Source organism: Triturus cristatus, chromosome 10 (assembly GCF_964204655.1).
Source record: "Triturus cristatus chromosome 10, aTriCri1.1, whole genome shotgun sequence".
Lineage (NCBI taxonomy): Eukaryota > Metazoa > Chordata > Amphibia > Caudata > Salamandridae > Triturus > Triturus cristatus.
Window position 1 is genome coordinate 1,244,588,362 of NC_140593.1, and position 22,730 is coordinate 1,244,611,091.

General features: G+C 48.8%; 1 protein-coding gene across 3 annotated transcripts in view; it reads right to left on the minus strand.

Annotated features, from left to right (window-relative positions):
* Window positions 1-22,730, minus strand: part of IQSEC2 (IQ motif and Sec7 domain ArfGEF 2) — a 559,465-nt gene that overhangs the window by 25,420 nt on the left and 511,315 nt on the right. The window lies entirely within an intron of this gene.

The window sequence follows — 22,730 nt, forward strand, 5'->3', positions numbered from 1 at the left end:
AAGGATGGTCAGCTCTTCGCCTGTCCTCAGATCGAAGGGGAGGAGCTATCTGGAAATATCTGCACAGCTTGAAAGGGGTGGTGGTCTTGGGCACATTTATAAAAAGCGATAGGTGGGTGGGGCACATCACCGTGGATCGAAGAGGGTGGTTAACTTGGGCATCTGTCAGTAGATTCAAGGGAAATATAGCTCCTTGGGCACATCACCGTGGATCGAAGAGGGTGGTTAACTTTGGCATTTGTCAGTAAAATCAAGGGGAGGGGCTACTTGGGCATCTCCCCATGGGGTGAAGAGGGTGGGTGACTTGGGCATCTGTCAGTAGAATAAAGGGGAGGGGCTACTTGGGCATCTCCCCATGGGGTGAAGAGGGTGGGTGACTTGGGCATCTGTCAGTAGAATAAAGGGGAGGGGCTACCTGGGCATCTCCCCATGGGGTGAAGAGGGTGGGTGACTTGGGCATCTGTCAGTAGAATAAAGGGGAGGGGCTACTTGGGCATCTCCCCATGGGGTGAAGAGGGTGGGTGACTTGGGCATCTGTCAGTAGAATAAAGGGGAGGGGCTACCTGGGCATCTCCCCATGGGGTGAAGAGGGTGGGTGACTTGGGCATCTGTCAGTAGAATAAAGGGGAGGGGCTACTTGGGCATTTCTCCATGGGGTGAAGAGGGTGGGTGACTTGGGCATCTGTCAGTAGAATAAAGGGGAGGAGCTCCTTGGGCATCTCCCCATGGGGTGAAGAGGGTGGGCGACATGAGCACTTATCAATAGAGTGAAGGGAGTCGAGGTTGTGGACACCTCGCCGTAGATCGAATGGGCGGGGTGACTAGGACAGCTGTCCATGGACTGAGGGCGGCGAGGGTCTGCGCTCTTCTCAATGGATGCAGGCTGAGAAAGAGGAATGAAAATCCCTCACCAGGAAGGGGATTAGACATCACTCCATGGCCTGCTCTAGAGGAAGGATGGGGAAGGATGACGGGATTTGCACACTCCTTCGCGGATTGAAGAGGGATGAGCCACTCGCAGAGACACTGAGCAGTTTTGGAGCACCCCATCAACACCCCTACATTTCCTTCAGATTGGGGATCCTTGTGCCCTCAACGTGTCTTTCCACAGTTAATGGGGCACCTGAAAAGTGTGACTAGCCCTGCAGAAACCATCAACACGAAAGAGCTACTCACCTCTACTCACAATACTCCATCGATAGTGTCTCGATCATATCTGAACCTTGTAATATACTTTCAACAGGTAGATGGAATCTTCTCAGCACTTTTTAAATTATATTAAAAGAATGCCTTATTTTTTTTTTTTAAATTCAATTCCAAAGACAAAAACCCTTTGAGAAACAAGGGGTAGAGAGTGGATGAATGCAGTGACCGGGTCACCCGTAAGTGAGATGTAAGCGAGCTGGGTGCATGGCGTTTGGCTCTCTTTAGACATACGTACAGACAGATATCCTTTAGTAACAGAAGAGAGGCCTGATGGTATGCATGGGCTGCCAACGTGCCTGGTGTAAGAGTGACTAGATTGAAGTGGAAAGGTTGGTCTGAAGGGAGTTGAGATCTTAGTAAAGGTCCGGTCTACAATGGAACCATGAAACGCTGTGGGCGGGCACTGGGACCAGTCTGAGCAGCTTTTGGGAAATAAGATGGGCGGGCCCGATTCTCACAGCCATTCCAGAGGACATCATTCTCCCAACATGAAGAATGCAAGATGGCCACGATCCCCGGAAGGTAACAGGTTTTTGGGACATGTTGGTGCCATTAGGACCATCAAGCTTGGACTCTACCCAGGGGCGGTTCCAACCTCTTGGCTTGGATGGCTATGCGTGGGTGAGGTCAAGAAGGCTATGGAGGCTTGTCATGGCCTTGTAACTATGGCCCCTTCCCACGGGACTCGGCGTCAAAGGGGCGTGTCAAGGGTATTACTGTGGGTGTTTCCACACAATACCCATAGCTTTTTGACACTGTCCCAGATTTACAAGGATTCATTAATCTGAGGTAGCGTCTCATCCTAGGGTGAGGGCATTCCTCATGTGGGATCCCTGGAAAGGGTGACCGAAAACCCTGCAGTGTCTCTCCCACAAGACTGGTTGGGGACTCGCATAATTGCCGGGGAAAGCTAGCCTAGTTGTTTTTTCTGGTCTGCTCCAGGGATTTCTCCTGTGAGTGCCAAGAAAGGCCTGACGAAACCCTCAGGACTTAGTAGGATAAAGTTATAGGTGTGGCTGGACTCCTGCCAAAAATCTTGAATCTAGGTGACAACGTTAAAAATCCGAGCGAACCTGGACATTCTGGATCAGGTGGGTGCAAAGGGTGATTTGTATCCTTGGCAATGCCCACCGTGAGCTATTTACAGAGAATCAGATCTTTCGTCCGTTTAGTATGATTTTGAGTGCTCAGATATGGCACCAGAAGGAGACTTTCTACAGACCGCTTTGCTACTCGCTGGTTGGAAGGTTTTATGTCAGGATTGTGAATTCCGCAACTTTCGAGAGAGGCACATGAGGCAGAGAAGTTTTTTAAGGAGTCACTGGTACCAAGTATGGCTACGAGTTACAGAATTGCCTCGGGATTCTGGTCCAGTTGGTGCTAGAAATCGGACCATCACTCTTCGAAGACTGCAGTGGAGGTTCTTATTTTTCTAGCACACTTGGCAAAGAACGATCAGCATGGCTACAGCAGTCATCTAAGTGGGCCGTCTTCATATGAAGGCTGTTGAGACGGGCGAATGGCTCCGCTTTCCCAGCTTTCAGTTCTTCTGACTTCCAGGTACTCCACATTCTGGTTCACTGTGGAATTTGTTTTTAGTTCATGCTACAGCAAGACCTGTTATTCTACCGTATATACCAGCAAGAGAGCTTTGAATACACAAGCTCCCAGTGCTTGGTGGTGCACCATCCCTCCTGCCAAAACCATTACAACAAGGTGCCACTGCATCCAGGTGCCACTGCATCCAGGTGCCACTGCATCCAGGTGCCACTGCATCTAGGTGCCACTGCATCAGGGTGGCACTGCATCAGGGTGTCACTGCATCCAGGTACCACTCCATCAGGGTGGCACTGCATCAAGATGTCACTGCAGCCAGGTGCCACTGCATCAAGATGTCACTGCATCCAGGTGCCACTGGTTCAGGGTGGCACTGCGTCAGGGTGGCACTGCATCAAGGTGTCACTGCATCCAGGTGCCACTGCATCAAGATGTCACTGCAGCCAGGTGCCACTGCATCAAGATGTCACTGCATCCAGGTACCACTCCATCAGGGTGGCACTCCATCAGGGTGGCACTGCATCAAGGTGGCACTGCATCCGGGGGAATACTTCTACACCGCCCCAATGGAAGTATGAAAGATATAGTCCGAATACCTGAGTTGTCAGGTATTTGCAGAAGGGCTTTAGGATGGAGTTTACTCTTAACTCTGCTAGTAGGGAGTCCACAAAAGTGAGGCAGCGCCTGAGAAAGACGGAACTTGGGAAGCTTTGAAAGTTGGTGGCTTCGGTGGTAAATTATTTTTACTTCTTGACGCTCTGTCACTGCCTGACTGTTGGATCACGGCAACTCGGTAGGATGGAGAGCTGAGGCGGGTATCTCTGCAAACCACACACCCCAATTTAAACTGTATCTGAATCCCGCTGGAAGCGAGTGAAGCTCAACTAGGATAGCTCTAGTTTCGCCACATGTTTGGGTTGAGAGCACAACTCTTGTAGCAGCATGGAGGAAACATTTCAGTGGAACGAGCGCACTATGAGGGATGCCCAATAGTCCCGCGTTGCCAAAGTCATTCCTAGAGTGAAAGAGGGCATGAGCTGCTGATTGTCTAAGATAATCCCAAGAGAAGCAACTGTGGGGCAAAGATGGTGCACGCATTTTGAGGTTGTCAGTCGGGAGAGAAGGGTTTCTTGAACCTGGGAAAGCGAAGGATACATGTTTCTTTGTGGGTTTGGTGTGAGATGGTTTCCAGGTATCCAGGTCTGCATCCTCAGCAGAATGGGATACACTGTGTAAATGTCACAAACAGAGGGGGTTTCATAGTAGTTTTTGAGTGTCACCCCCACGCTGGTGGATGAACATCCCAAAGTCTGGGCAGATCTTGGACAGAGGCCCCATGAACATGTTACAGAGAGTGGGAGTCAAGAAGGAACCTTGAGACACCACAAATGTTAGGAGAAGGTTCCGATATCTTGCTGTCAAGCTTCTCTACGTGGGAGCAGCTCGATATGTAGGGTTCAAACCATTTGAGGCCAAACTCCGGACACCAAAGCGTTGATCAAGTAGGGAGTCCAGCCACGCGTCGTCAATGGTGCTGACGGTGGCAGTGAGGGAGGAGGTATATACTGCTGCCATCGAGAGCATGGAGGCTCTCCTGACGGACCCTGCATGAGGCTGTTTCGATACCAGGCCCGGCTCTGAACTGGGAGCAGCTTGGCTTTACTGATGCGATCATTAAGGTGAAGAGGGACACACTTTCTTCAACAAGGGAGTGATCTGTCTCCGAATGAGGAACAACTCCTTGGGACCATGTTTACAAGCCCCTAGCGCCACCGGAGCGTCCCTTTTTTTGAGACTCTGGTGGTGCTGTGTGCTGGTACATATTTACAAGGCCACGCAAAGCCACTTTACACAGCCTTGTAGATATGGCCCTCTTTCGTCAAAGGGCGTGTCATGAGTGCTGCTGTGGGTGTTCCCACGCAGCCCCCCTGGCATTTTGACACTGCCCCAGATTTACAAGGATTCGTAAATCCGGGGCAGCGCCAAAAACTAACGTCTCTCCAAGGGAGGCGTAAAGTGGCGCAATGAGGACAAATACTTTTATTTCTCCTCGCTTTTTGTCTTTTCTAAGTGTGCTGCATTCTACAGCACACATTAAAGGAGCAAAATGCCATTAATGATTGTTTTTGTGCAGGAAGATGTCCCTTCCTGCACAAACACAGTCACGCCTGCAGTGGCGTATGGCTGCAGTTTGCGCCCAGGAGAGATCATAGGGTTGCGCTGTATTCTTGTAAAAACAGCGCAGCCCTGCATTTTTTAAATGACGCAGCTCCGTGCAGCAAATTTGCTTGTGGCGCAGCACCATTTCCTTGTAAATATGTCCGCTGTTTGAAGGATGCAGTGATAAATTTGGACCGGGCTTCTACCAAGAAGGGGAAATCCTGGAGGTATTGGTCTGAACTCATCCCAAATGAATGAAGTTTTAGAAAGTGCCAAAAGGCTGAAGGTGATGGGAGGTGAGGAGGAACTGGTCAAGAGGAATCTTGCTGCTGAAATACACCAGGGACTGATAGCTGCTGTCTCTGGAGAGGTTAGAGAGATAGGGAAGGTGTTGGTGAGAACTAAATGAAAAGAGATCCTGGGGGGATTTGGCGATTCTGAAAGCCGAGAGCGCAGGTGATTGGACGTGGCAAGGAGGATGCTGTGGCTATATTCTTTTCTTAAGGCCTTGTGTCTGGTTGGCCGGATGAGGGGTTTAGGAGCCCTCATTGGTTCCAGTCTCGTATATCATGCGTCTTTTTAAGTTAAGGTCTTGCGTGAGCTAAGATTGAGAAGGATATTTATTGATGCCGCCATTTCAACTTTCAATGAGACAAGAAAACGGCAGCTTGAGAGTTATCCATCGTGATGCTAATATCTTAATGAGGAGGAAGAAAGTGGGGTTTTTGCTGCATTTGAAAGACTGTGTCTATACTTTGTTTATTGGTTTGATTGAGACAGGCATGTGGTAATGAAGAGTTCACAGAAAAGCAAGGGAAGAGTGGCCGGATCAGTCCACTTCCATATGGTGGTTCCAACGAACGACGTCTGGATTAGTGATGACAAGGATGTTATGTTATGAGGATTCGTAGAGCGTCCTTATCACCCGAGGGGTATCCAGTCACCAGAGTTGGTGAGTAGGCCGATCGGGCTCCTAGTCGAAAAGCCATGTCTTAAGTTTCTTCTGGAATTTGAGAAGGGATGGGCGTGGAAGGCTTTCCAGGATTTGGCAGCGATGTAGGAAAAGGAATATGTTACTTACCCAGTAAGCATCTTTTCATGGCATGTAGAGCTGTAGATTCACATGTTTTGCATACTCCTGCCATCTAGTGTTGGGTCTGGACATTTGCAAGTTGTTTTTCTACGGAGAAGTCTTTCCAGTCACGAGGTAAGGTGACTCCTCCTTTCGGTGATAGTGCGCATGGGCATCGACTCCATTGTTAGATCGTTTTCCCGCAGAGGGTGAGAATGGAGTTAGAAAGTAAAGAATAGAGATGTCCAAGCGTATGTATGTAAACCAATAAACTGCACCAACTAAAAGAGACCGGGGAGGCGGGTGGATGCATGCGACTCTATAGCTCTACATGCCAAGAACAGATGCTTACTGGGTAAGTAACCGTTCGAGGTATGTGAGCTGTAGATCACATGCTTTGCATAGATTATACCGCAGTGTTCTCCTTAAGCGGTGGATAACCTGTAGCAACTGGAGTTGTCTGAAAGAGTGTTTCAAGTACTGCCTGGCATACATTAGCTTGTTGTCTCGCTAACACATCTACACAATAGTGCTTGGTGAATGTGTGTGGTGTAGACCATGTTGCAGCTTTACAAATGTCAACTATGGGGATGTTTCCTGAGAAAGCCATAGTAGCCCCTAGTTTACGAGTGGAATGCGCTCTAGAGGGTATTGTTAAGGTTCTCTTTGATTTTGCATAACAAGTTTCAATGCGTTTAACAATCCATCTGGCAATACCTGACTTGGATATGGGATTGCCCTTGTGTGGTGGTGTAAAAGCGAGGAAAAGTTGTTTGGTCTTACGAAATTATTTCGTTCAATCAATGTAACATAAAAGGGCTCTTCTGACATCTAAGGTGTGTAGAGCTCGTTCTGCCACAGAATCAGGTTGAGGAAGAATACCGGTAATTCAACCGACTGACTGGCGTGAAAAGCAGATACTACCTTAGGTAGAAATGTGGGGTTAGTACGAAGACCAACTTTATCTCTGTGACGTTGGAAAAAGGGTTCTTCTATGGTTAGTGCCTGTACTTCACCCACTCTCCTCAGTGAAGTGATTGCAATGAGGAAAGCAGTTATCCAAGTAAGGAACTGTGGCTCAGATTTGTGCATGGGTTCAAACGGTGGGCCCATTAATCTTGCGAGGACTGTGTTAAGATTCCACACTGGAGCAGGTGGAAGTCTTGGTGGTATAACTCTTTTAAGTCCTTCTATGAAAGCTTTGATTACTGGCACACTGAAAAAGCGATAAATGTTGCCTATTTTGTAGCTATGCTGTCAGGATCCGATCAGTACCGCGCCTACCGAGGCCCGAAAAGAACTACATTACCCAAGAGCATCAGCGGCCAACAGGATATAGGGAGCGCGGTCGCGCAGGATGTTGCGCGTTATTTTGAAACTTTGGAACTATTCCCTACCTCGGCGGAGAGCGGAGGAGGACGAAAGCGGAGCGCCGTCAGGAGATACGACGTTGGATATTAGACGACTGGGAGGAAGACACGAGGGGCCAGCCGAAAGGCGAGACCGTGAGTACTCAGCGTGCAAGACGCTGTGGGACCGAGCTTCGCTCCGAGTGCGTTTCCTATCGAGAGACAGATAGGTGAGTTGCTTGGCAGCTCTTTTGGGGGAAACGTTCAGCATTTGACAGTACGAACTACCGTGAGACGCTTTCGGGTGATCGACAATACAGTAGGTGTGGGGGTGCGGCAAACAAGGAAGTAACACCGGTGAAGGAACCGCGTGTTCTCGGGAGAGCGCCGCCTATACCAATCGCGGATCATAAAGTCACGGAAGGGAGAAACCCTGATCGCCATAGTACTTTGTTGGGAAAATACCCAAGCCACAGGTGCAGGCTACAAGCCAACCTGGGATTATAATTCGTTGTGTAATTCAGAAGAAGAAGGGAATACGAGGAGAAGTAACCTCGAGACTAAGGGTGTACAGCGTTCGGAGAGCTTCCTTATCTCCAGTGGAAACTTTATGCTTTTGGTTCTTTTTCGAGACAGTTCATTGTTCTCAGGGAGTTACAGAAGGAGGTCCTTCACCCCTGACTCGCCCTCTATATGTTCTGGTATGCAAGAGTTGGGCTGTCAAGCGCTGCGTGTAGCTTGTTGAACGTAGTGGATGTGATAATATCTGCCTTCTTTGGTTGATAGGTCTGACGAGGGTAGTTGGCGAGCCGGCTTTATTCCGGTGTTGCGGCCTTTGGGTTGATCCAGGTACCTATACTTCCTAGCGAGACCATGCTGAGAGTAGTTGTGATTACCGTATTTTATTCCTGTCTGTTTTGTTTTTGCAGGTTCTTTTCCACTGCTGTCCCTTCCCTTTCCTTTCCCCCGCCTGCTCTTACACACACCCAGTTCCCTTCAGTGGTTGGGTGTTGGTAATATCTGGTGGTGGACCTATTTTCTGCAGCAACCGGATCCTGCGAAGCTGGGCTTGACAATGCAGCTATTGCAGGGAGATGTAGACGTATAGAAGTGTAAGCCAATCCCGACTGCTGCAACTGACAGGTGACAAATGATGATTTGTATGGAAGCATCAGGAAGATGGATGTTGTTGTTATTGCAATAGATAACACAACGTTTCCATTTGGCTGCGTAACAGGCTCTTGTGCGAGGCCTTCTGGCCTCCCTCATGATGGTCATGCAGTCTGGTGGGAGATTTAGATAACCAAACGCTATGACTTCAGGAGCCAGATTGCGAGATTCAGTTGTTTGGGATCTGAGTGTCGGATTTCTCCATGGCTATGTGTCGGGAGACTGGATGTGAGGTGCAGCTTTTGATGTGGAACTAGTGACAGCTCCAACAGGGTTGTGAACCACGGTTGACGGGCCCATGTGGGAGCTACTGGGATCAGTGTGAGGGATGTTGCCTGAGTTTCCAAACCACTAATGGAGTGAGTGGGAGAAGCGGAAAAGCGCAGGCCAATAACCCTGACCAGTTCATCCATGTCGCATTGCTTATGAAAGCGGGTGCGGGTACCTGGAGGCAAAGTTTGGGCATTTTGCAGTTTGGTGTGTGGCAAAAAGATCTATTTGAGGAACTCCCCAACTTTGAAAGTATGGGAGGAGAACTTGAGGGTGAAGTTCCCATCAGTGTATATGCTGTCTCTATGTGCTGAGGACATCGGCAATCTGATTGCGCACTCCTGGGAGGTGTTCTGCTAGGAGATACATTTTGTGGTGAATGGCCCACCTCCAAATGTCTTGGGCCATGGAGAGAGTGTGTCCCCCCCGTTCTTGTATGTAATACATAACTGTCATGTTATCGGTACGAACTAAGACAGCTTTGCCGACCAAGTGAGCCTGAAATGCTTTGAGCGCTAGAAAGACTGCTAGCAGCTCTAGATGGTTTAAGCGAGAGATTCTTGCTTTTGACTCCACAGGCCTTGCACTGTGTGTTGCTGAAGATGAGCCCCCCAGCCAGTGAGGGACGCGTCCGCTGTTAGCATTGTCTGTGGAATCGGGTCTAAGAACGGCCGTCCTTTTGATATATTTTGTGGGTTCCACCACTGCAGAGAGCGATGAGTGCGGCCGCTTACCAACACTAGATCGGTTAACAGACCCTGCGATCGGCTCCACTGGGCTCACTAAGCATTCTTATAGGGGACGCATGTGAAGCCTGGCATGGGGAACGATCATGATGCAAGATGCCATCATTCCCGGTAGTTGCATATACACTCGAGCTGGAAGCGAGTGATTGGACTGGAACTGGAGAACTAGAGCCTGAATGTTGTGAATTCTGGCAGCGTTGGGAAAGGCCAGAGCCTTTTGAGTAACTAAAGTGGTTCCTAGGTAATTTTGAGTGTTGGAAGGTTGGCGATGCAATTTCAACACATTGACTGTGAACCTCTGTTGGTGCAGTAACCGTAGTGTCCTGTGAGTGCGTTGGAGACACTGTGGAAAACGTACTGGCTTTGATGAGCCAGATGTCCAGGTAGGGGAAGACATGAATGTGTTGTCTTCTTAGATGAGCAGTGACTACTGCCAGACACTTTGTGAAGACTCTGGGAGCAGTGGTGACTCTGAAGGGGAGTACCTTGAACTGGAAATGTTGGCCCACTAACACAAATATGAGAAATTTGCGATAAGCGGGATGTATTGGAATATGAAAATAGGCGTCCTTTAAGTCCAGTGTAGAGAGAGAGTTGCCCTGTTGTAAGTGTGGGAGCACTTGTTGAAGTGTTACCATGTGCAAATGGTCTGACTGTATGTAAAAATTTAATTCTCTGAGGTCCAAGATTGGTCTGAGAGAACCGTCCTTTTTGGGTATGAGAAAGTAAAAGGAGTACACGCCTGACCCGTGGTATTGTAGTGGTACAGGCTCTAAAGCCCCTTTTAAAAGGAGAGACTAAACCTCTTGTTTGAGGAGGTGTAAGTGATCCGGTGACAGTTTGTGTGAACGTGGAGGAATGTTTGGAGGATTGTTGGTAAACTTCAGGCAGTAACCAGAACGGATCATTTCCAGTACCCATTTGTCTGTAGTTATGGACTGCCAGACGGGTGGAGTGAAAGACGCCCCGGACGGGTGCCAGATGGTCGGGGGGTAGTGTGGGTAAGTCACTGTTTGGTGCTGGAGGGGGAGGCGCGTGTATTGGAGCCTCTACCTCTACCTTTGCCATTGTTGCCTCTGTCACCCCCTCTGAAGTAACCCTGAGAGGCAGAGGGATGATTGTTGCCTTTATAGGTGGTGGTGGTGGTGGTAGTATCTGAGGAGGTATTCTTAGATCCTCCACGGTAGAAAGAGTGCCAAAAGGAACCACGTCCTGGGGTTAGTTGAAGGGCTCCCATAGATTTGGCCACCACTGTGACCTTCTTCATTTTTTCTAATGATGAATGAATGACAGGGTCATAGAGATGTTCCTTATCGAATGGTGTGTTCAGGATAGAAGTTTGGACCTCTAGTTTGAATCCTGAAATACGTAACCAGGCATGCCTTCTTAAAAGAACGCTGGTATTGACAGCTCTGGCCGTAGTGTCGGCAGCATCGAGGGCGCACCTGATTGAATTTTTGGATATGAGCTGTCCCTCCCGCACTAGCTCTTGCGCTTTGGACTTGGGCTGATTAGGTAGAAATTGGGGCAACTACTTCATTTCATCCCAATGCGCCCGATCGTACCTCGCTAAAAGTGCTTGGGTATTTGAGATGGCTACTCTTTTCCCCAAAGCGTCTAGCAACTCAGATTCGTTGTCGGGGGGTGGAGCATCTCCTGCGGTTTGGGAATTGGCCCTTGTGCGTGCGCTGGAAACGACCAAGGAATCCAATGGTAACTGCCCCCTCCTGTATGCTGCGTCTGATGGAGCCGGCTTATAGTTCTCGTCTACCCTAGGGGTGAGGATACGTGCCCAGACGGGATCATTAAAAATGGCATCCACTTGTCTGATCATACCCTTGACCATGGGGCGTGTGTGCGAGGAATTTTGTGTACTACTAAGAGTCTCGAACAGGAAATCCTCTTCCAGGGATTCCTTATGCAGCTGAACCTCATGGTAGTTGGCAGCTCTACCCAACAGTTCTATGTATACTACACTGTCATCCTGTGGAGAAGGCTTGGTAGCGTACTGATCTGGATCATTCCCTGTGGGGGCTTGGTGTTGTAATCTGTCCAGGGGTCTGTAGGTATTGGCTCATTGTTCCCAGCCCCATCCCCATCATCCTGATTATCAGTGTATGTGGGGGTGATTGCTCAGGTGAAATTAGAAATGGCTGAAACTAAGGAGAAGGAGGTGATGGAAGAGGAGGAGCAGAAGGGTTTGTACCCACATGTTTCCTTTTTAAAGGCATGTGGAAGACCTCTTATGCCTCTGGTTTGCGTTTTATTGTCACCTTTGTGGTAATATGTCCAGTTGTTGGGTGGATATTTAGCTCCTGATGTTTTGGATCTGGTTTGGAGGGCGGAGCATCGAAATGTTGCTCTTTGGATGGAATTGGCACATCCGTTTGTTTCAGTGCCGAAGGCTTCAGTGCCGTTGTTTTGGGTGCCGGGGCTTTGGATGCCGCAGCTTCCAGATCCGAAGATGTTTTCTGCGTTGAAAGGGGTGGGGCGGAGCCTGTCTTTGACTTTGATCATGAAGGTTTCAGCTCGGTGCCTGTTTTCGAACTGCTCTGTTCAGAGCCAGAAGGCTTTTGGGTATGTTTTAGTGCAGAGCTGGAGGGTGGGGCGTCGGAAACATGTTCTTGTTGCCGACCGTGGCCACGAGGCGGGGGTTGGATTGGAGCCTTCTTCTTGTGCTGAGGTGGACTTTGTGCATGGGATGATCTGTACTCATGGTGCGCTGCCCTTGCGGGATGTCTTCATCTCCCTCTGAGCTGTAGTCGGAGATGGAGATAGGGTCTTGTTCCTCCTCGGCTCCAATGGCGTCTCCGGCCTCTAGTTCGGAATCTTTTCTGAAGAGGTCCAGAATGGAACTTGTGTGTTGGCTCTGCATGTCGTGGCGTCGAGCACGATGGTCGCAAATCGTTTTCTTCGATCAGAAAGCCTTACACGCGTCGCAGTCCTGTTCGCTATGCTCTGCAGACAAGCACAGGTTGCACAATTCATGTGAGTTGGTGCGCAGAAACAGCGTGGCACCGAGGGCAGAATTTAAATGGAGTCCGTTCCATCTACTGCAAGGCGGACTGACATGAGTAGGACCGACGGCCTTCCATGAGCTACCCGATCGAAAGAGGGTTTTTCCAGTTAATACGATACGCGGAGAATGGGATTACGCGATCAAAAACAATACCGTTGAGGGCGAGTGTCTTGCGCCCCGAGGGAAACCGGAAAAACTGTGTCAAACCGGAGCGCAGCAATTCACGTCCGAACCCGATGGTGGAAAAAAACAATCTAACAATGGAGTCAATGCCCATGCACAGTATCACCGAAAGGAGGAGTCACCTTACCTTCGAAGAAAAACAACGTGCAAACATCTGGACCCAACACTAGATGACAGGAGTATGCAAAAGATGTGATCTACAGCTCACATGCTTTGAACGGAATGTTCTCCTAACCTGCTCCTGCGGTTGTGGGATACTTGTGCGAGAAGGAGTGTTACTGAGTGCAGTTGCCTGGTGGGTTGGTCAAAGTTGAGGCGGTGGTTGAGGTAGGCATATCCGACACTGTGAAGAGCTTTTTATGCGTGGATGAGCAGTTTGAATTGGCATTGCTTCCGGATTGGTAGCCAATGTAGCACTCTGAGGTGAGACGTGATGTGTGCGTTGCAGGGGATGTTGAGGAGTTGTCTGGTGGCAGCGTTCTGGAGCCTTTGTAAGAGTTGATTTGTGATGCTGGTGTACAGTGCGTAGCTGTAGTCCAGTCTGCTGGTGATGAGGGCCTGGGTGACAGTGATTCTGGTGTTGGAGGGAGCCAATGCAATAATTTGTGGAGCATGCGTGGGATGAAGAAGCAGGAGGAGTTGACAGTGTAGTCTACGGGATACAGAGATTTGTAGCAAGGTTGGTGGGGCTGGGCATGAGTTCAGGTCTGTTGGCCACCAGGAGGAGTTCCATGGAGAGCTCTCGTTGCTGAAGAGCAGGGCATCAGTTTTATTCGTGTTGAGATTTAGGCAGTCCCGTTTCATGCTGTTAGCTACGATGGACATGCAGGTGTTGAAGATGGTCCGGCTGGAGTGGTTGCTGTCTGTGAGGGGGAGGTCGAGGAACAGGATAGGTCCTTTGCTATGGGTGGGAGCAATAGATAGTTGATGGCGATAAAGAAAGTCAAATAAAGAATTTAGGTAACTAAAAGAAATATTTTCCCTTTCATCAGTCAGTATTAAAGTCACCAATTTAAAAGTTAAATGTTGCTGGGTGATGATATTTGACAAGATGCAATGTGGTGACATACTCGGTAGTCAAATTCAAATGTTACGTTTGGTGGGTGGTACATTACGAGCTAACAGACAGATGTAGATGCCAAGGTTAGATTAGTTACCTTGAAAAGTATAGCTTTATATATTTAATAGCTACCTTGATAGGTAAGATCAAAGGTAAACATTAGCATGGCCAAGGTCACTTAAATAAAATTAAACTAACCTAATTTAGGGTAAGAGTTAGTGTTAATTAAAGGTTACATGTTTAATATATTTTAAATTCATGTCATTTCATGCTAAGGATTGAATGAGCATTTGTCTGAGGTGAAGGTTCATTGCCTTTTGTAAAAATAAATGACAATTCATTTATCGTTAAGGCGAACACAAAGGTGAAGTTAAGGCCATTTGTTAAACTGAGTCTGAGTTCTCTGTATTCAGTGTCAGCCTCAGGATCAGGTTGTTGTTATAAGGCTGCATTTATTTTAGAACCAGGACAAGATAGTTAATCACTTAATATAAGGCAAGGTTTACAATCGGGTTATATTAAAGTTACCTATTTATTTAATGTTTATTTAGGGTTCACTGGGCTTATTTTTAAGGTAGGATAAAAGTTATTAATTGCCATTATTTTAATACTTATTTCTTGTAATCGAATTGATTTAGTTTGAGAGTTTCCACTAAGGCTGGGTTGCTTATAATTTTAGTAAATGTCATTTTATTCAATATCTAATTAAATATTATTTAATGTAATGCACATTAAATTAAGTTTAGAGTTACCATTAGGTAAAGGCTACATATTTCATTTACCTAAATGTGGTCCTGAGGGGAAATACAAAGCTGGACTCTTGGTCTCGGGCCTGTCCTGGCCCAACGGTTGGGTTACGTGGCACCTTCATGAAGCTGTTGACCCTGGAACCTCTGAGGAGGGCTGCTGACTGGTCAGACGGTTGTCTGCTGCTGTCCGCAGGTTTATCCGCGATGCATTTGTGTACTTCGACATGTGGGGACTTGTGGGTCATGGGCAGCATCTACAGAACCTTCCAGCAGGAGCTGTTGAGCCGACCTCTGGCAGATGTTACAGATTCAATCTGGGTTATGCAGTGCAGTTATATGACTGCTATGAAAGTTCAGAATGCTTCTCCTCAAATGGGTGACATCGGGTTTTAGTTCAGAGGGCAGATAATCTGCTTTTAGCTCAGGGACAACAAATCTCTGCGCATCTTCTGAGGACCAAAAGTTGTTTTGAGGCCTGGGCCAGCCGCATCAAATTCTTTCGATGCCGGTCCTCTGATATTCCCTAGAGGTCTGACCAGGGCTGGGAGAATGTATGGTTGGGAATCCCCTGATATTTTCAACGGACACACCTATGTGTGTCTGATTTGCAGCCTGCCATTGGGACACCAGAAGGCAGGACCCTACGAGCCCCAGAAGCCAAGGCCAGGATAGAAACAGCAGAATCACTCCACGGAACTATCGGCTCTGAGCCAAGGTATCTGGAAAATAAGAGCGAAGGCTGCAGTTTTTAAGAGAGCTCGACTCGCACACACCAGTACTCGAGCTAGGGATACATGTGAACTCCTCTCCCTTTCAAGTGAGTGGCGCATGCCATCGAAATCTTTCAGAATTGAGTTGGCGCATGGAGGTCGCATCTACTGCCTGGTGGGACGCAACTACATTGCCCATGATTCCCAGAGGCCGCCTGATTCTCATCAGCACCGGGCAGGTGCATGTAGCAGACCAGGGACTCCAGCGGCGTGGGACCTGCCCATGCCAAGATCATCTTCACCAGTCATCTTGGCCCCTTTCTTTCTTCCAATCAGTGTTGTCACTGGATGCCCCACCTCATAGCCCCACATGACACCGGGTAAATCTGGAGGTTAAACGTTATTCCTCCGACATTGTTTTACGCTGCATGCACATGCTGTACTGATATAGTGTTAGCTAAGGTAGTGGTGTGGGCACTTGAATTTAAATACTACATCGCCAGTACAAGCAAATGGATTCTAAATTATCTTCATGATGGGGAAGAGGAAAGCTACCTGAGCTCCTACGAAAGAAAAGGGTACAAGAGACAAGCGAACGCACTCCAACGAAAATAGTGTGGTAACCAACATCAACAACCTAATAGAGGAGGTGGAGACTTTGCTGGGCAACAAGACTGCCACCCTCTGTGGGCAGCCAACAAGCTAGAGAGATGGCAAACATGTTCGAGAAGAAGAGGGGATCTTCAACTCAAGAGACACTTGATTCCAGTACCTCTAATTCTATAACGCCCAGTTCACCCCCATATTGATACCACAGGTTGCCTGTAACAACAGAAATGCACAACTCGAGCCTCCTACAGATCCTATTGACGGGGGCACCGCGTATTCCTCCTGCGAGGCTCATCATTGTTTGCTTGGTGCAAGAAAACCCTGGTGTCAACACGGGGGCATTAAATGTCCAACTTTTCAACCTACAGTCTGAAATCAAACATTTACAAGCTATGGTCACCAAACTGATGGATAGGGTGGTCTACCTCAGCACGGGCAAGTCGACACAACTAACCGGGGCTCGCAGGTAAATAACCCTGAAGGTACAGAATATGCATTGCACGTTCGGGGAGATATATAACGCCACCAACTATGCCGCCTGATACTAACGCTTGTGCGTCCAGCTATTATGACCCTACTCCCCTCACTCTGTCCTCCAAACAAACCTAACGACATTGCACAATGATGAGGTGACAATGGCATGTCACGATCCCCACAGGGCGACAGCTCACAAGGAGATGTCATTTAGGGAAGCTCGAAAAATGAAATAGCTCCATACTGTTCTGCTCCCACTATCAAAACGTTTCGTGCCCCCAGGACCAAGCCTTTTGAACCCAGCACATCTGCTATCCCCCATGATATGCAACCACCTAATTTAGCTCGTCGCCCACGCGCCCCCAAAGAGAGAGAAATGTTCATGATTTAAGTAGCCAAACCTGAACCAGACCAATATAAACACGAGGATGGAGACTGTTTGATGAATAAAGTAATACATTGGATCAGAAGTGTGCGGCATTGCCATTCTGTGATCCGAGATGATATAGTGAGCGCGAAACACTACCCGCACCCAAGCAGCAACTGGGATTAAAATCACTTTGACGAATGCTGAGCTAGCAAGAGGACTCCAAGCCCTGGGCCTCAGATCTGATCCGCCATCAGGCTCAGAGAGTCGCTTTAAACCCACCCTGACTAGAGCCCCTGCCAAAGAAGATCAAACGGTTGAAGAGCCCATCCAACTGGGGAGGTCAACGCTCCCTCCAGTTCCACGGACTGACCCCCCAGCTCTCATTGACTCTGGTTTAGCGGAAGAACAGCTTCCAGTGTCTAAGTCCCAGTTGAAGCCAATCGCCAATGTGGAACCAGCCTTGAGAATAGTCGAGAACTTAGAGTGTGCAAACCCACGCTTCATGTTTAACAATAAATCTTCAGTCTTAACAAAGCCTCTCTTCCTGACCTGTCTCGAGTGCTTAGTAAAGGATATCCCTGCTCCATGCCCCGACATACTTATTGTTAAACTCATCTTCCGTAATGGTAAGAAGATATTGGGGCATATTAGCAAGCTCCTATCGCCACCAGAACATCACTTTTTGTGACGTTGTGGTGGCGATAGGGTCAGCTCTCTATTATCAATGCAGTGTTAAGCCACTTAATGTGGCTTAAAGCCACGTTAAGTGGCTTAACGCTGCCTTGTTAATAGTGCCCCTTTGACGCTAAATTTAGCGCCAAAGGGGCGTGCAGTAGGTTTTGGGGTGGGCGTTCCACCGCAACACCCATTGAATTCGACGCTGCCCCCTATTATCAAGGGTGGCGATAATAGTTGCCAGCTGATAATAGGTGGCAGCCCTGAACTTAAGACCTGGAAAATCCTGGTCTTAAGATGGCGAAAAGAGGAAATATCCTTTATTTCTCCTCTTTTTTACTTTTTCCATGTCTTCTTCCTTGCGTAGCACACATAGAAAACAAAAATGCCATGATTTGTTTATGTACAGGAAGGTATCCTTTCCTGTACATAAACAAACCTTTTTTAAAAATGCAATTTTGTAACTTACATGTGTGCTGCATAAAGCAGCACACACGTAAGTTCCAAACTGGCAAATTAGGTTTGACACCTTCCTACACATAACCAATCCTCCCCTGCACACAGACACCTTGCACTCTGGTGCAAGGTCGCCTGCGTTGGCGCTAAGTTGTAAAATCTAGCGCCATCGCAGGGGGAAACGCGAGGCTGTACCATATCCTTGATAATATGGTGCAGCCTCGCGTTTCTGAGATGGCGGAGAGAGGTGTTAAGCCAAGAAGGCTAACGCCTCTCTCCGCCACTTCTTTGCTAATATGCCCCATTGTTTCTTAACATTTATAATAGACCGTTGAACAATTCTACAGAATCCCCCCCCTTAAGGTAGATCGCTTACTAAAGTCACAGTCTACAAACTGCATAATTGTAATGGGAGGAGACTTTAATGTTAGGTTTGAGCCTTCTCTACTCTCTGCCAGTTTAGCTAGAGGTGAGAATGATTGCTGGGGCATACCGGACGTCGATGCTAGCCCGGGCAAGCGCCTCTCAAAGTCCATCTTGCAAATCATTGATATCAGCCTGCAGATGGCCTTCGACCACGCAACGGGCTCTCGGTGTCAGAGAGTGAATCTGCCCCAGCTCTCAGAAGGGGATCATATAGACATCAACTGGTCTATTCTGGGGCTGTGGAATGGGTTGGGGCTGTGGAACGCGTTGGGGCTGTGGAACGGGTTGGGGCTGTGGAACGGGTTGGGGCTGTGGAACTGGTTGGGGCTGTGGAATGGGTTGGGGCTGTGGAACGGGCTGGGGCTGTGGAATTGGTTGGGGCTGTGGAACGGGTTGGGGCTGTGGAACGGGTTGGGGCTGTGGAATGGGTTGGGGCTGTGGAACGGGTTGGGGCTGTGGAACGGGTTGGGGCTGTGGAATGGGTTGGGGCTGTGGAACGGGTTGGGGCTGTGGAACGGGCTGGGGCTGTGGAATTGGTTGGGGCTGTGGAACGTGTTGGGGCTGTGGAATGGGTTGGGGCTGTGGAACGGGTTGGGGCTGTGGAACGGGTTGGGGCTGTGGAACGGGTTGGGGCTGTGGAACGTGTTGGGGCTGTGGAATGGGTTGGGGCTGTGGAACGGGTTGGGGCTGTGGAACGGGTTGGGGCTGTGGAACGGGTTGGGGCTGTGGACTAACCATGCAGCTGCGGGACTCTCACAGGGAGCGACGGTCCAGTCCTGACAATTAACATTAAGAACGTTAATGGGCTGCTAGAGCGCCGAGTGAAAACGCACTCAAAGTCACCGTGGATCGCTCCTCTTTGGCACGGGACCTCTTTAAAATACATATGATCCCCCCAGTTCCATTCTTGGGATTCATGAGGCACATTCTGAGGCGATTAGGGCGTTCTTCACAAATTCGTGGCCTGGGAGAGCTTCACACCAGAAACCCCAAGCGCGGTCTCATTCAAAGTGCTGTTCCAAAAAATCAAGCCTCCTAAAGGCTACCAAATTGGGGCATAGAGTCGAGATAAAAGAGACCAGATCCTTATATGGAGAAGCAACGAGGGCAGCCGAAAGCAACGACTCTACACTCTTTTGGCATGTAGTCTCGCAGGAGGGGACACTCGGGCCAGGACACATATTGTAGCCATCGAGTGGGAGCCTCATTTTAGAGATCTTATTCCGCAGAGCTCCAAGACTTATCCCTCTCCCCTAATTCTGATTTGCCAACTTCCGAAAACATCACACACACTGTGCAACGCCTTGCTTCTTCAGCGGTTGACACAGCAGCGGCCCTTAGTGCCCAGAAACCAGGGCAGGCTCCTAGCTTGCATAGGATTCCAACCGCCCTTTACCACTCTCATCTGGACATATGGGTACCAGACATGAACACTCTATGTAATGCAGTTTTCAGGGAGGACCAATCCTAGATTAATGGCTGGGCGCAGAGATCGCCCTTAGTTTTAAAAAAACAGTCCAGAAACGAACCAGGCAATTATCACCCACTTCGTGTAATTGACAACCGAGCACAAATATTCTGTTAACAGATTCTAGATAAACTCATCGAGTGGATAAAGCGCATAGTAAGCCAATATCAAGCTGGCTTCAGAGACCAGGCTTTTTATTCTCAGTTCAGTAGGTGGGCGACAGTGACCACGGGACGGTGCAGTTTGTATGTAGCTCTTGTGGGCCTGCGGGGTGCTCTCGATATGGTTATTATGGACAAACCTGGCTATTCCATCTGACATATTAGCCATCATCAAATGCCTACAATCAGAAAGCTATGGTTGAGTCCGCAATGGGAACTTACCGGAAAGATAGAACTCAATGGAGGGGTTGGCCACGGGTGTGTGTTCGCCCTCACATTATTTCTTCTGTTCATTAACGGCTGCTTTAAATTCTTGTCCAACTGCGAGTATAACGCACATACTCTTGCGAGCCCAAAGGTTCGGCACTACTTTTTGCAGAATGCGCTCCATGGATATAATAAATAAGAGAAAGGCCTTTCGTCTTGTAATTGCCAGCTGCCTGCTACCGGACCTGAGGGGACTACATTGTCCAGCCTGCCCTGCTCTTCTGCCGCGCATGGACGCAGCATCATCACAAAGCGCAAGGAGGTGCCTTAAATTCGGCCGCGGGCTCCCGCTGCGCAGGGGCGCGCACAGGCAGCGCCCGGGTCAAGGGCGGGCCCATCCGCGCCCGAAGGAGGCCAGGCTGGGCCATCTCTCTTGGTCCCCTGTCCCTGAACTGTTTTGACTCCTACTGGCCTGATCCCGTTTCTTTCTGCTCTAGCGGTAACAGTGGCTGAATGTCTGTTGAGGCAGTGCTGAGTCTAGCTGTTCACAGCCATCTTGTACTGGCACTATTACTGTGGTCAGCCTTTGAAGCGCTTATCTGTCACAAGGCCCTCGGTATCAGTACAACTTGGGGAGGTCGTGCTGACTTGTGCAGTTGCACTTTATTGTTGTTATTGTTGTTGACTTTGCGAACACTTTGATATTCTGAACCTTTATTTGAGCGCTCCTCACTGTCCGCCCACGAGTATGGTCAGGTTTCGCTGCAGTGACCACCATGGACTCATTCTTGCAGAGGGCCGCAGCTGCGATTGATAAAGAAATTGAACTTGTTAATAGACGTCTTTCTAGGTCACCCACTGCCGCCTTACATCCTTTGCACACTGATACACCTGTGCCGATGACGATGCCCACCTGCGCCAGTGTAATCCTAATGGGCCCGTGATGGCAGACAAGGACAGTCTTAGGTCCCTCAGCCATCTATCTGTTCCCACCTCGCTTCTGCCCCTCTCCCCGGCGGTTATAATAAGCAATAAGTCAGGTATCGAAGCATCATTAAATCAGGTGAACAGAGTACGTACAGCACCCGCCCAAAACAAGCATTTGGAGTCCCCATCAACAACCAGGATAGAAAGTTCATCTTTGATCGAGGGGGGAGTATTAAGAGCGGGTGGGGGTACCAAAAGGAAATCTCAAGTGATGGGGGATAAAGCTAAAAGACTTAGACCCAACTTGCCGCCCAAAAACCCAGTACCCTCTCATTTAATGCCCACTGTTGACATGGCGGGCGCACTGGATTCCTTTCATGTATTGATGATGAATTTGTTGGACTCAAAGTTGGGCCCGATAATCAGTTGCTTAACCGCCATTGAGAAATGTTTAGAGGCCCCCAAACGTGGTGACTCGTCTTCCTCAGTGGAAGGGACCGGGGATCAGCAAGGCCAGTGGAGTGAGCATCTACTCACTACGATCAGTCCGCCTAAAGCTATTAGGGGCCAGTTACAGACACGGTTTCACTTACAGTCACAATTGCTGGGGGGGGGCAAGTAACTGCAAGCCACGTCACAGACACGCACGGGGGCAGTTGAAGCTCTATCAGGGCAGCCGCTACTTCAGGGGAAACCACAACTACAGTAGGGTTAGCTTGCCAAATCAGTTCCAGCCAGATGCGGTCCCCCGAAGAGAACCAACTAGAAGGTCGTTAGGTAGCCAGTCCCGGGGGATCGGAATCCTCTTCCTCAGCAGTTACCGATCTTTCACTTACCACCAGCATCCACTCCTTATGTGGTGGTGCTGGGGAATTTGCCGACTCTCCCTCAGGGTTCCAGGGACGATTTTTACCAGTTAAAAAACAAAGTCTTACACTGGTTTTCACTCAATACCTCACTGGGAACTAGGCTGGAGAAAAAATATCAACATGGTACGTAGAGTAAGTTGGATAGGTATCTCATGTAAATCAGGCCTGTGGGACTGTGTTATTGATAATTTTAACAAATCGCATATAGCAGAAAGGATACTGTTTACAGAGCTATACTCTATTAATCGTGGATCAAAGTTGTCCATTGTGGCTTTTTCACTTGGTTACTCTCATAAACCTGTTCCGCCGGGGTGCAGTAACATATCTACCGACGATGTGGCTCTATCTGATGGTCTGTTACCACAAACCTGTCTGCCAGGCTTGGTTATCAGCACCTGCCCCGTGGTTAGATTTTCCAAGGCAGATACCTTCACTGTGGCAGAACATCGGTCCCCCTTCTGTGGAGATGTCAAATAGGTTTACTCCATTGGCTACGCTGGAGGCATGTGATTGACTTATTAGTCCTGCTCCCGCGGTTTCTGGTAGTTCACTTCCCCAGCAGGACCCTGTAGTGTTAAGTAAGAGGGACGTAGGGGGGTTTGCTCATAATGTAATGTCCTGGAATGTTGCCAGGTTGGCGAACATGTTTTCTGATCCTATGTGGGTGGCCTATGTGAAACAGTTTAGTGTTATATGTTTCCAAGAAACATGGCTATTGGACCACAGCTTACTTTTGGAGGGCTACAAGGCCTTTTTCGTCCCTGCTTTACCCTCTTTGGCTGGCAGACCTAAGGGTGGTCTTATAATATATATCTCAATAGCACTGAAATGTCAGAT